At 38.3% G+C, this 14,992-nt stretch overlaps 1 non-coding gene across 1 annotated transcript; it reads right to left on the bottom strand.

The window, feature by feature from the left end:
* Positions 1–9,726: 9,726 nt before the first annotated feature.
* Positions 9,727–9,834, bottom strand: LOC112739592 (small nucleolar RNA R71). Its single transcript, XR_003170522.1, has one exon. It is a non-coding gene; the product is annotated as a small nucleolar RNA R71 (small nucleolar RNA).
* Positions 9,835–14,992: the final 5,158 nt, after the last annotated feature.

The following is a 14,992-nucleotide window of genomic DNA, read 5'->3' as shown; positions in this document are numbered from 1 at the left end:
AGTGTGGTGGTTCAAAGCTATGTTGAGAGGGTGGTCTATGAGCACAGGGTGGGGCTTGTTGGTAACTACCAAGGGGTCCATCATATCTATCAGCTTGGTATGCATTGTAGAATGGTCCTTGTCCATGATATCTTGGAAGGTGTTGTTGCCTAAAGGGTTGATCAGATCCTCTTGGCTCCATCCATTTTTGATTGCTTTGACCGTGATGCATAGTCCCATTATAGCTTCCACTCCTTTCAACAAATTTAGAACTAAACTCAAAGCGAGAGGGGTGAGAACTCATAGTAGCTAATAGAAGTAAAAAGGGAAAACAAAAACAAATAAACAAGCAAAAGAAAAATATTTACAATAACCAATAATAAGGAACACGTTTGCAATTCTCCAGCAACGGCGCCATTTTTGAAAGTGAGGAACTCTCACGCGATCTAGAATTTTCACAAATAAATTCGCATTGTAAATATAGCTTCTAGACCGACAAGAATTCCTTTCTTACAAAGTTTTGGTTGTCACAAGTAACAAAACCCAATAAAATTTTATAACCGAAGTATTTAAACCTTGGGTCATCTTCTCAAGGAATTGCAGGGAAATGTTCTTATTATTGGTCATGAGTTTTGTAAATTGGGGGTTTTTGAAATAAGGCGCAAGTAATTTAAATGACAAGAAAAATAAATTAATAATAATAAAATCTCTTGGTAAGGTATAAGAATTTGGAATTTCTATCCTAGTTATCCTTATCAGATGTGACGAGAATTGGATTTTAATCCCACTTAGTTAAGTCAAGTGGACTAATTAGCTTGATCCTCAAGTCCTAGACAATCCCTGTAGGAAGACTAGCTTTAGAGGGATCTAGATCAATTAGTAATCTGCCAATTTCAACCACTGCTGAGTTTGACAACTCAAGTGTTATCAATTACTTAACCAAAGTCGAAAGGAAGAAAATATCTAAATTAAATTAAAAGTATCCATATTAATAAAGCAAAACAAAGTCAAATCTGAAATACCTCAAAATATATTAAATATAAAACCAATCTAAACAATAAGAGTTCATAAACCAATTTCAGAAAATAAATAAAAAGAACATTAAACCTGGAAATTGAGAAGGAATAGTCCTAAATCCTTTAAGAGGAATCCTAATCCTAAATCTTAAGAGAGAGGAGAGAACCTCTCTCTCTAAAAACTACATCTAAATTATGAAAAGTGAATAATGGAAGATCTCCCTATGAATGGATGCGTTTTCCCACTTTATAGCCTCTAGTGTGTGTTTCTGGACTTGAATCTAGGCCAAAAAGGGTTTCAGAAATTGCTGGGGTTGTTTTCTGTAGTTTCTGCACGTGGCGTCTGTCACGCGTGCGCGTGGGTCACGCGTTCGCGTCATTTGGAGTTTTTCCTGGTCACGCATACGCGTCAGTTACGCGTCCGCGTCGTATACGTTCTGCTCAAGTCACGCGTCCGCGTTGTCCATGCGTTCCCAATTCTCATCACACCTGATAAGGATAACTAGGATAGGACTTCCAATTCTTATACCTTGCTAAGAGTTTTTATAAATATTAATTTATTTTTCTTGTCATTTAAATTACTTGTTCCTTATTTCAAAAATCCAAAAATATATCTTTTTTCATAACCAATAATAAATCATACCTCCCTGCAATTCCTTGAGAAGATGACCCGAGGTTTAAATACTTCGGTTATAAATTTTTTTGGGTTCGCTTAAGTGACAAACAAAACTTTTGTACGAAAGGATTCTCTGTTGGTTTAGAAACTATACTTACAATGCAATTATTTTTATAAAAATTTCTTTACTGGCAGAAATCCGATCGTCAAAAATGGCACTGTTGCCGAGTAATTGAAAACGTGTGCCTTATTATTAGTTATTGTAAATATTTGCTTTTTGATTTGTTTTTATTTTTTGTTTTATTTTTTTTTTTGCTTTTTCGTAAATTAAGAGGTTATTGGTTTTTATTTAGTTATTAAAAATTTTTCAAAAATTTGTTCTTGGTGTTCATCTTGATCTTCAAGTTGTTCTTCGTGTTCATCTTGACCTTCAAGTTGTTCTTGGTTGTTTTCTTCGTTTTGATCTAAAAATTTTAAGTTTGGTGTCATTTTATTGTTTTTCTCTTTCCTTATTAAATTCAAAAATATCTTTTATCTTTATTTTAATTGATTTTTCCGAAAATTACAAAAAAAAATTCAGATTTTTATTTTAAAATTTTTATCTTATCTTATCTTAGTTTTAAATTTCAAAATTCAAATCTTTTTCATAAATCATATCTTTTTCAAAATATTATCTTATCTTATTTCAAAATCAAATTTCAAATTTCAATATTTAACTTCCAAAATTCAAAATTCAAATTTCAAAATTTAAATTTAAAATTTTAAAAATCAAACCTTTTAAAAAATTTAAACCTTTTTCAAATCTTTATCTTATATTGTTGTCAGTGTTTCTAGTTTTAGAAGTTTATTTTCATTAATTTTTTATTAGTTTTTGCTTTTATTTTCTTTAGCTACTATGAATTCTCACCCTTCTGGTTTCAAGTTTGGTTTCAATGTTGTTGTAAGGAATGAAAACTATAATGAAAATAGGCATCAAGATTGGAAGAATCAAAGATGGGAGGAGCCACAAGGATTTGATCAACCCTCTTAGCAACAACTCCCTCCAATGCACTATAACCAACAACCATTCTGTGATGCATACCAAGACAATAGTTATGGTGGACCTTCTCATGACAACCAACCTCCACCAAATTACTATAATCAAGAGCCATTCCAGGGAGCATGCCAAGATGATGAATATGGTGGACCCCGTTGTAGTTACCAACAAGCCCCATCATATGCTTATGAACCACCTCCCCAAAACACCTTTGAACCACCAAACTCACAAGCCCCTTTACACCATTCACCTCCATATGACCCCAATCCTTACCCACCTCAATTCCAATCCAATTACTCTCATGAGCCACTACCTTAATATTCACCATCTCCATGCCCTTACCAAGGAGAACCACCTTCCTACCATGCACCCTTTCTCCAAAATAATGAACCCTCCTATCCACCCCAACCTACACTAGATGACAACACCCTTGGTGTTATTCACCAAGAGCAAAAAGAGCTTCATACCACACTTGCCTTTATCACTAGTCTCACCTCTACTCTTCAAGCACTTATATCCCGCATGGACCAACCCTCTACCTCCAATATTCAACCCTCAAGCTTTAGTGCGCTTCATTTTCAACCACATAATGATCTTTCCATCCCATCACCACCCTCCATAGAAGAGCACCCACATCCGTCAATCCAAGAGCAAGATGACCCCAATTAAGCTATTGATATGGAACAAGAAAGAAGGAATCATCTTCGCGAATCCATACTTCATAAGAAGCTAGAGGAGGTCCTACAGATGAAGGTAGTAGAAACCCTTGAAGTCGAAGGAGTGGTTGAAGAATTAGTGAAGAAAAACATCAAGGAGGAGCCTGATCTTGTCTTAGAGCAAGAGGAGGCCCAAAATGTAGAGATAGGAGAGACCCTTGCAGATGAAGGAGTAGTTGAAGGGAGTTGTCATGGAAAGGAAATCATCAAGAAGGAGTACGATTTTATACTAAAACAACTGGACAAAGTAGCAATTATTAAAGAGGAAGAAGTGATTGAAGACTTGGGAGATGCAGAAACTCCATGGGAAAGTCCAATCATAGAACCTCCTTCCAAGACATTTGAATTTGATGCCAAAGAGGGTGTACAACCTCCAAGGCATATCATGGCTAAAGACTTTGAAGAGGTTGATCAAGAGATGGAGATTAAAGAAGAAGAAGCACAACATCCCATGCCCTTGGTGAGCAATAAAGAAGAGATTGAATTGGAGGAAAGCTACCAAGAGGACGAGGTTAAAACTGAAGAAGCTTGCAAAGAGGTAAAAGTTATCAAGGAAGAGCTCAAGGGAATGGAGCTTGAAATCACTATGCCAAACTTGTTGGAGACCTCTCCCCCAAAGCCATTACCATCTAATACAACATTCAAGTGGGTAAAACTCTTATCCTTAACTTTTACTATTCCACTTGAACATGGTTTACTTGAAAATGATGGTCAACTTAGAGCTCTTTATGGATTGAGGAGTAAGAAAGAGTCATGTAGTAGCTGAAAACACAGTCCTAGGTTCATTGTGATAGGAAGCTCATGGCTGAATTATCATGGTTGGAAGAATGCTAAAGTGTTTGGGTCTAGGAAGTTGTTTGGATGCCTTCGTGAGAATTCGTATTGCTTACCACCCGGATGGAATCATCATGTTCCACTTGAAGACGGGTGCAGAAATAAGATTTGGGATCCAGGCATATATGAGGATCAAATTTAGGAGCTCAAAGCTTGTGAAGGACTCCATCAAAGCTTGAGAAATTTACTTGGTATTGATAGAGCTTATTGGAAATCCAAGCATTGGTGGAAGTTTCAAGACAAGTTCAAGCACAAGCCACCATGACAAGGAGCTCACCAAATGTCCAACTTAAGGACTTTAACTAAAAGTGCTAGGTGGGAGACAACCCACCGTGGTATGATCGTTCATTTTCAGTCTTAGTTTTATTTTATTTTGTTTTATTCTTAGTTCTATTTTATTTTATTTTTCTTAGAATTCATTCATAGTGCCTGCATCAGCATTTGCATTTTGCATTCTGCATACTGCATAAAAAAAAGGGGAAGAGCACGCGACGCGTAAGCGTCACTGACGCATTCGCGTCATACGTGCATTCAGAAGAAAAGAGAATTGAACAAAAAGTCACGCAAAAAGCGTGGTTGGAGGCGTGCCTTAAGCACAAGCATGCCCACGCGAACGCGTCGTTGACGCGCCGGCGTCATTTTGAAAAATAGCCTCCCAGGCGATCGCGTCACCCACGCGAATGCGTGACCCTGCAAAATCGACGTAAATGGGTGTATGGCAGCAAGTTGTGATGGAGTGGGGCTGGAACCATGCTAGAAGCACAAGCCCTACCACGTGAATGCGTGCCCCACGCGTCCGCGTCATTTTAAAAGAAATGCCATTCACGCGTGCACGTCACCCACGCGCACGCGTCATCCAAAATTTTGGCAATGTGCATACAATACAGAGAGTTGCGGGTACGCGAGGCTGCACTCGCGCCAATAGCACAATTCAAGTCACGCAAACGCGTGATCCACGCGTCCGCGTCACTTGAAATTATCGCCAATCACGCGAACGCGTGATCCACGCGTCCGCGTCGCCTGCGCCGCACAACTTATCCAGATCAGCGCCAATTATCTTATCTTTTATTTTCTATTCCTAATTTCTTCTATCTTTTCTTCTTTCTTCTTTCTTTCTTACTTTATCTCTTTAAATTCTCATCCTTTTTCACTTTCATCCTATTTTATTTAATTTATTTGCATACTTTCATTCATTACATTTTAATTTTGTGCATATTTTTATTTTCTTTTCTAAATTCATTATTTTTCCTTTGGTGTTAAAATTTTCTTATTCAACTGTTGGATCTTTTCTTGTATTATCCCGGTGCTTCATGACTTGTTTTATTCTGATTTGGTAATATTATTTAAATCAATTCTAATCTTTTATGTTATTTGTATTCCTTTTACATTGATATGAACTTATATTATCTTTCATTACCCACACTCTTCCCATTTGTCGCAAATTTTGCACCACTGGTATGCCATGTACTTCTATTGTTTTCTCACTTGCATGTTGTAGCTACCATGTAATTGAGACCCCTATTATTTGACATTAACCCACCCATACTGTATTTATTTTCTTATCTTTATTTCTGGGTTACTTTTCTTCTTTTCCTCTTCTTTCAGGATGGCCACCAAAGAAGGGAAAGGGAAAGCTTCTAAATAGGGAGACAAACAAGTCCATCTGCACAATCTCTAGAGAAAAGCATCAGTTGTAGCAGCCTGTCCACCTGCACATCTCAGCATGCACCGAGGACGGTGCAATCTTTACGTATCGGGAGGTCGATACCGACTTCGGTGGGTTAGTGATGAGCGGATAATTTATACGCTTTTTGGCATTGTTTTCAGTATGTTTTTAGTATATTTTAATTAGTTTTTACTATATTTTTATTAGTTTTTAAATAAAAATTACTCTTCTGGACTTTACTATGAGTTTGTGTGTTTTTCTGTGATTTCAGGTATTTTCTGGCTGAAATTGAGGGACCCGAGCAAAAATCTGATTCAGAGGCTGAAAAAGGACTGCAGATGCTGTTGGATTCTGACCTCCCTACACTCAAAGTGGATTTTCTGGAGCTACAGAAGCTCAATTGGCGCGCTATCAATTGCGTTGGAAATTCGACATTCTGGGCTTTCCAGCAATATATAATAGTCCATACATTGTCCGAGATTTGATGGCCCAAACAGGCGTTCCAAGTCAGCTCAAGAATTCTGGCGTTTAACTCCAAAACTGGCACAAAAGCTGGAGTTAAACGCCCAAACTGGCACAAAAGCTGGCGTTTGACTCCAAGAAAAGTCTCTACACATGGAAGCTTCAATGCTCAGCCCAAGCACCCACCAAGTGGGCCCGAAAAAAGATTTCTGCATTAATTACTGATTTCTATAAACCCTAGGCTACTAGTTCTCTGTAAATAGGACCTTTTGCTATTGTATTTTCATCTTTGATAAGTCTTATGCTATCTTAGACACGTTTGGGGGCTGGCCTCATGGCCATGCCTAGACCTTGTTCTTATGTATTTTCAACGGTGGAGTTTCTACACACCATAGATTAAGGTGTGGAGCTCTGCTGTTCTTCATGAATTAATACAAGTACTATTGTTTTTCTATTCAACTCAAGTCTATTTCTTCTCCAAGATATTCATTCGTTCTTCAACTTGATGAATGTGATGATCTGTGACACTCATCATCAATCTCACCTATGAACATGTGCCTGACAACCACCTCTGTTCTACTAGCAATGGCTTGAATGCGTATCTCTTGGGTTTCTAATCTAAGATTGGAACCTTTGTGGTATAGGCTAGAATTATTGGCGGCCATTCCTGAGATCCGGAACATCTAAACCTTGTTTGTGGTATTCTGAGTAGGATCTGGGAAGGGATGACTGTGATGAGCTTCAAACTCGCGATTGTGGGGCGTGTGACAGACGTAAAAGGATCAATGGATCCCATTCCGACATGATTGAGAATCGACAGCTGATTAGCTGATGTTGTGACAGAGCATCAGGACCATTTTCACTGAGAGGACGGGATGTAGCCATTGACAACAGTGATGCCCAACATAAAGCTTGCCATGAAAGGAGTATGAATGATTGGAAGAAGGCAATAGGAAAGCAGAGGTTCAAGGGGAACAAAGCATCTTCATACGCTTATCTGAAATCCACCAATGAATTACATAAGTATCTCTATCTTTATTTTATGTTTATTTTCATCACCTTAAACTCCATAACCATTTGAATCTGCCTGATTGAGATTTACAAGATGACCATAGCTTGCTTCAAGCCGACAATCTCCGTGGGATCGACCCTTACTCACGTAAGGTTTATTACTTGGACGACCCAGTGCACTTGCTGGTTAGTTGTGCAGAATTGTGACAAAGTGTGATTCACGTTTGAGAGCTCCAAGTCCTTTGGCACCATTGTTGATGATCACAATTTCGTGCACCAAGTTTTTGGCGCCGTTGCTGGGGATTGTTCGAGTTTGGACAACTAACAGTGCATCTTGTTGCTTAGATTAGGTATCTTTTCTTCAGAATTTTTAAGAATGAATTCTAGAGTTTCAAGGTGATGTTCCCACCATCACAAAAGCTGATTGATTCTCATCAATTTAGCTATTGAATGTAATGTCCTGCTGAAGCTTGGCCAAAGATGTCTAATCGTTTTAGACTGAAGGTTTAGACTAACATTGCATGATTCCTGGAATTCTTATTAAAAGTTTTGATTCTCTTTATTTCCTTTTCATATAAGTTTCGAAAATTACAAAAAAATTTATAAAATCATAAAACCAAAAATATTTTATGTTTCTTGTTTGAGTCTATTGTCTAATTTTAAGTTTGGTGTCAATTGCATGTTTCTATTTTTCTTGCATTTTTCGAAAATTACATGCATGTGTCTTCATTACTCTTCAAGTTGTTCTTGATGATTTCCTTGCTCTGATCTTTAAATTCTCTTGTTTAGTGTGTTTTGTTGTTTTTCATATGCATTTTTACATTGTATACAAACATTTAAGTTTGGTGTCTTCCATGTATTGTTTATTTGATCTTAGTTGCATTTTTATTGTTTCTCATCATCAAAAATTAAAAAATATTTTCAAAACTATGTCTTTTCAAGTCAATAATACAGAGAATTGAAGATTCAGAACATTCAGCAGAGGAATCAAAAAGAAAAAGCTGGGCGTTCAAAACGCCCAGTGAAGAAGGAAAACTGGCGTTTAAACGCCAGCCAGGGTACCTGGCTGGGCGTTTAATGCCCAAAAAGGTAGGATTTTGGACGTTAAATGCCAAAATGGATGCCATTCTGGGCGTTTAACGCCAGGATGACACTAGAGGGAAGATTTTGTTTTTAATTCACATTTTTTCAAGTTTTCATAATTTTTCAAAATCAAATCTTTTTCAAATCATATCTTTTCAATCATATCTCTTTCAAAATCAATTTCTTTCCATTTTATATTTATTTTTACTATTTTCAAAAATCCTTGCTTCAATTCAAGATTGACGTCAAAATTTTCAAGTTGTTACTTGCCTATTAAGAAAGGATCAAACTTTAAATTTTAGAATCATATCTTTTAATTTCTTGTTAGTCAAGTAATCAATTTTAATTTTAAAAACTTTCTTTTTCTAAATTGATTTTCAATCATATCTTTTCAATCACATCTTTTTCAAAATTAATTTTCAATCATATCTTTTTAATTTCTAATTTCAAAATCTTTTTTTTCAAAATCACTTAATTTCTTTCCCAAACTTAATTTTCGAAAATCTCAATCAAATTTTCAAATTTTCTTTTTATTATTTCAAAATCTTTTTAATTTATTCGAAAATTCTTTCCCTCTTTTCACATCCTTCTATTTAAGGGACTAACACTCCTCCTCAAGGTGCAATTCGAACCCTATTTCTTTAATAAGTTCGAATTCTCTCATCTCTACCTCCTCTTTCTATTCTTCTTTTCCTATGACACCTCAAGGAATCTCTATACTGTGACATAGAGGATTCCATACTTTCTTGTTCTCTTCTCTTTCATATGAGCAGGAACAAAGATAAAGGCATACTTGTTCAAGCTGATCCTGAACCTGAAAGGACCTTGAAGAGAAAGCTAAGAGAAGGTAAAGAACAATTCTCTTTAGAGAGGGCCTAACAGAGCTTTTCAAGGAAGAAAAAACCATGGCAGCCGAAAACAACAATGCCAACAATGCAAGGAAGGTGCTTGGTGACTTTACTGCACCTACTCCGGACTTCTATGGGAGAATCATCTCAATCCCTGCCATTGGAGCAAACAACTTTGAGCTTAAGCCTCAATTAGTTTTTCTAATGCAACAGAATTGCAAGTTTCATGGACTTCCATTGGAAGATCCTCATCAGTTCTTAACTGAGTTCTTGCAAATCTGTGACACTGTCAAGACCAATGGGGTTGACCCTGAAGTCTACAGATTTATGCTTTTTCCTTTTGCTGTAAGAGACAGAGCTAGGACATGGTTGGACTCACAACCTAAAGAAAGCCTGAACTCTTGGGAAAAGCTAGTCAATGCCTTCTTGGCAAAGTTCTTTCCACCTCAAAAATTGAGTAAGCTTAGAGTGGAAGTCCAAAGCTTTAGACAGAAGGATGGTGAATCCCTCTATGAAGCTTGGGAAAGATACAAGCAACTGATCAGAAGATGCCCTTCTGACATGCTTTCAGAATGGAGCATCATAGGAATTTTCTATGATGGTCTGTCTGAACTATCCAAGATGTCATTGGATAGCTCTGCTGGAGGATCTCTTCATCCGAAGAAGACGCCTGCAGAAGCTCAGGAACTCATTGAAATGGTTGCAAATAACCAATTCATGTACACTTCTGAAAGAAATCCTGTGAATAATGGGACAAATCAGAAGAAAGGAGTTCTTGAGATTGATACTCTGAATGCCATATTGGCTCAGAATAAAATATTGACTCAGCAAGTCAATATGATTTCTCAGAGTCTGTCTGGAATGCAAGCAGCAATAGGCAGTACTAAGGAAGCTTCCTCTGAAGAAGAAGCTTATGATCCTGAGAACCCAGCAATGGAAGGGGTGAATTACATGGGAAAACCCTATGGAAACACCTATAATCCTTCATGGAGAAATCATCCAAATCTCTCATGGAAGGATCAACAGAGACCTCAACAAGGTTTCAACAACAACAATGGTGGAAGAAACATGTTTAGCAATGTCAAGCCTTTTCCATCATCTTCTCAGCAATAGACAGAGAATTCTAAGCAGAGCCCCTCTAACTTAACAACCATTGTCTCTGATCTAATCAAAACCACTCAAAGTTTCCTGACTGAAACAAGGTCCTCCATTAGAAATTTGGAGGCACAATTGGGTCAGCTGAGTAAGAAAATTACTGAACTCCCTCCTAGCACTCTCCCAAGCAATACAGAAGAGAATCCAAAAAGAGAGTGCAAGGCCATAACCACATCTCACATGGCCGAACATGGAGAGGAGGATGAGGCAGTGATTCCCACTGAGGAAGACCTCAATGGACGCCCACTGACCTCCATGGAGTTCCCTAATGAGGAACCATGGGAATCTGAGGCTCACGCTGAGACCATAGAGATTCCGTTAAATTTACTTTTGCCATTCATGAGCTTTGATGAGTATTCTTCCTCTGAAGAGGATGAAGATGTTACTGAAGAGCAAGTTGCTAAGTACCTTGGAGTAATCATGAAGCTGAATGCCAAGTTGTTTGGTAATGAGACTTGGGAGGATGAACCTCCATTGCTCATCAAAGAACTGGATGACTTGACTAGGCAGAGATTACCTCAAAAGAGACAGGACCCTGGAAAGTTCTCAATCCCTTGTACCATAGGTACTATGACCTTTGAGAAGGCTCTGTGTGACATAGGGTCAAGCATAAACTTTATGCCTCTCTCTGTAATGGAGAAGCTAGGGATCATTAAGTTATAAGCTGCAAGAATCTCACTGGAGATGGCAGACAATTCAAAAAAACAAGCTTATAGACTTGTAGAGGATGTCTTGGTAAAGGATGAAGACCATTCCATCCCTGCTGATTTCATAATCCTAGAAACTGGGAAGTGTATGGATGAATCCATCATCCTTGGCAGACCCTTCCTAGCCACAACAAAGGCTGTGATTGATGTTGACAGAGGAGAATTGATCATTCAAGTGAATGTAGACTCCCTTGTGTTTAAAGCTCAAGGATATCCCTCTGTCACCATGGAGAGGAAGCACGAAGAGCTTCTCTCAATACAGAGTCAAATAGAGCCCCCACAGTCAAACTCTAAGTTTGGTGTTGGGAGGCCACAACCAAACTTTAAGTTTGGTGTTGAACCCCCACATTCAAACTCTAAGTTTGGTGTTGGAAGGTTCCAACATTGCTCTGAACATCTGTGAGGCTCCATGAGAGCCCACTGTCAAGCTATTAACATTAAAGAAGCGCTTGTTGGGAGGCAATCCAATCGTTACTATTCTATGAAAATTTTCTATTTTCTATTGTTATTTTATGTTTTCTGTAGGTTGATGATCATGTGAAGTCACAAAAATAATTGAAAAAGCAAAAACAAAGTGAAAAATAGAATGAAAAACAGAACACCCTGGAGGAGACAGTTACTGGCGTTTAAACGCCAGTAAAGGTAGCAGAATGGGCGTTAAACGCCCAGTCTGGCACCATTCTGGGCGTTTAACGCCAGAAATGGGTACCAGACTAGTGTTTAACGCCAAGAATGGGCAAGAAGCTGGTGTTAAATGCCAGAAATGGGCAGCAGCCTGGTGTTTAATGCCAGGATTGGTAGAAAGGGGCATTTTTGCATGCCACTTGGTGCAGGGATGAGATATCCTTGACACCTCAGGATCTGTAGACCCCACAAGATCCCCACCTATGAAATCCCACCATTCTCTTCACCACTCACATCCATTCTTCATAAAACCCCACATACCTCATCATTCAAATTCAAACCACTTTCCCACCCAAATCCACCCATAATGGCCGAACTATACCCCCCTCTCCACTCCTATATAAACCCATCTTCACTCCTTCATTTTCACACAACATACACACTACTTCTCCCCCTTGGCCGAAACACTAAGCCCCCTCCATCTCCTCTATTTCTTCTTCTTCTACTCTCTTCTTTCTTCTTTTGCTCGAGGACGAGCAAGTTTCTAAGTTTGGTGTGGTAAAAGCTAAAGCTTTTTGTTTTTTTCCATAACTATTTATGGCACCAAAGGCCGGAGAAACCTCTAGAAAGAGGAAAAGGAAGGCAAAAGCTTCCACCTCCGAGTCATGGGAGATGGAGAGATTCCTCTCAAGGGTGCATCAATACCACTTCTATGAAGTTGTGGCCAAGAAGAAAGTGATCCCCGAGGTCCCTTTCAAACTCAAAAAGAATGAGTATCTAGAGATCCGACATGAGATCCGAAGAAGAGGTTGGGAAGTTCTCACCAACCCCATTCAACAAGTCGGAATCTTAATGGTTCAAGAGTTCTATGCCAATGCATGGATCACCAAGAACCATGATCAAAGTGTGAACTCGGACCCCAAGAATTTGCTTACAATGGTCCGAGGGAAATACTTGGATTTTTGTCCGAAAAATGTAAGGTTGGCATTCAACTTGCCCATGATGCAAGGAGATGCACACCCCTACACTAGAAGGGTCAACTTTGATCAAAGGTTGGACCAAGTCCTCATGGACATCTGTGAAGAGGGCGCTCAATGGAAGAGAGATTCAAGAGGGAAGCCGGTTCAACTAAGAGGGCATGACCTCAAGCCCGTGGCTAGAGGATGGTTGGAGTTCATCCAACGCTCAATCATTCCCGCTAGCAACCGGTTCGAAGCTACTATAGACTGGGCTATCATGATACATAGCATCATGATTGGAGAGGAAGTGGAAGTTCATGAGGTTATATCCCAAGAACTCTACAAGGTGGCGGACAAGTCCTCTCCTTTGGCAAGGTTAGCCTTCCCTCATCTTATTTGTCACCTTTGCAATTCGGTTGGAATTGACATAGAGGGAGACATTCTCATTGATGAGGACAAACCCATCACTAAGAAAAGGATGGAGAAAACAAGAGAACCTCATCAAGAGCATGAGGAAATTCCGCAGCATAAAATCCCTGAGATGCCTCAAGGGATGCATTTTCCTCCACAAAACTATTGGGAGTAAATCAACACCTCCCTAGGAGAATTAGGTTCCAACATGGGACAACTAAAGGTGGAGCACCAAGAGCATTCCATCCTCCTCCACGAAATTAGAGAAGATCAAAGAACCATGAGAGAGGAGCAACAAAGGCAAGGAAGAGACATTGAGGAGCTCAAGCACTCCATAAGATCTTCAAAAGGAAGAACAAGCCGCCATCACTAAGGTGGACCCATTTTTTAACTTCCTTGTTCTTTATTTTCCTGTTTTTTGAAAATTATGCTTTATGTTTATCTATGTTTGTGTCTTTATTACATGATCATTAGTGTCTATGCCTTAAAGCTATGAAAATGAATCCATCACCTTTCTTAAATGAAAATGTTTTTAATTGAAAAAGAAAAAGAAGTGCATGAATTTCAAATTTTAAAACAGTTTAATTATTTTAATATGGTGGCAATACTATTATTTTTCTGAATGAATGCTTGAACAATGCATATTTTTGAATTTGATTGTTTATGAATGTTAAAATTGTTGGCTCTTGAAAGAATGAAAGGAAAAAGAGAAATGTTATCTGATGATCTAAAAAATCATAAAATTGATTCTTGAAGCAAGAAAAAGCAGTGAAAAGCTTGCAAAAAAAAAGAGAGAGAAAAGAAAAAAAAGAAAAGCAAGCAGAAAAAGCCAATACCCCTTTAAACCAAAAGGCAAGGGTGATAAAAAGGATCCAAGGCTTTGAGCATCAGTGGATAGGAGGGCCCACAGGAATAAAATCCTGACCTAAGTGATGCACATAAACTTGTTATGCTACGATTTAGGAAATTGCACGATCGGCAAAATTCCTTCCGGCAAGTGCACCGGTTATCGTCAAGTAAAAACTCACAATAGAGTGAGGTCGAATCCCACAAGGATTGGTTGAGTGAGCAATTCGGATTAGAAGTATGTTCTAGTTGAGCGGAATCAAGATTTAGATGAGAATTGCGGAATGTAAAATAGCATGAATTAAAGGGCGAGAAGCTAAATTGCTGAAATTAAAAGGGATGGGGGTGATTGCATGAATTTAATTGCAGAATGTAAAGAGAAAGTGGTAAATCAGAAATGGGGAGTTCATTGGGTGTTAGGAGATATTGAGATCTCCGAATCAAAACAACTTTTATCCCTTCCTCAACCAATGCATTCATTGAATTTGCTTGGCAATCTTATATGATTGGATCCCAATCCCTTGGCTCACCAATTCTCTCTAAAAACGAACAAATTCCCAATCCCTTGGTTTAAATGTTCATAAGAAGAGATGATGCTCGATCACTGATTATACCACACAGTTTCATGAACCACAATTTGGTAGGATTACATGTCACAATATCCATCCAAACCCCAATCCAATCCACTGTGAGAAAGCTTCTCTAGCATGAATCCTCCATTCCTTTCCCAAGGCTCCGAAGGATTCCAAGTATGAGTAGTTTCTTTCCCAAGACAACTACTCAATGGAATTAGATCGAGAAGCTTTCTAACAAAATTCAAGAGAAAAGATTGAAGAAGAAGATAAACTATTATTGATTCATTGAATTACAATAGAGCTCCCTAACCCAATGAAAGGGGGTTTAGTGAGTCATAGCTCTGAATTCAATTACAAAGAAAAGGAAAACTAGCTAAAAGTGAAAGTAAAGTCCCCTCTAACTTAACTTCTATCCTATTTATACACTTTCTATATTGAGCTTCAGTTG

This window comes from Arachis hypogaea, chromosome 13 (assembly GCF_003086295.3).
Source record: "Arachis hypogaea cultivar Tifrunner chromosome 13, arahy.Tifrunner.gnm2.J5K5, whole genome shotgun sequence".
Classification (NCBI taxonomy): domain Eukaryota; kingdom Viridiplantae; phylum Streptophyta; class Magnoliopsida; order Fabales; family Fabaceae; genus Arachis; species Arachis hypogaea.
The sequence above is the reverse complement of the archived record's forward strand: the minus strand, read 5'-3'. Positions and strand labels throughout refer to the sequence as shown.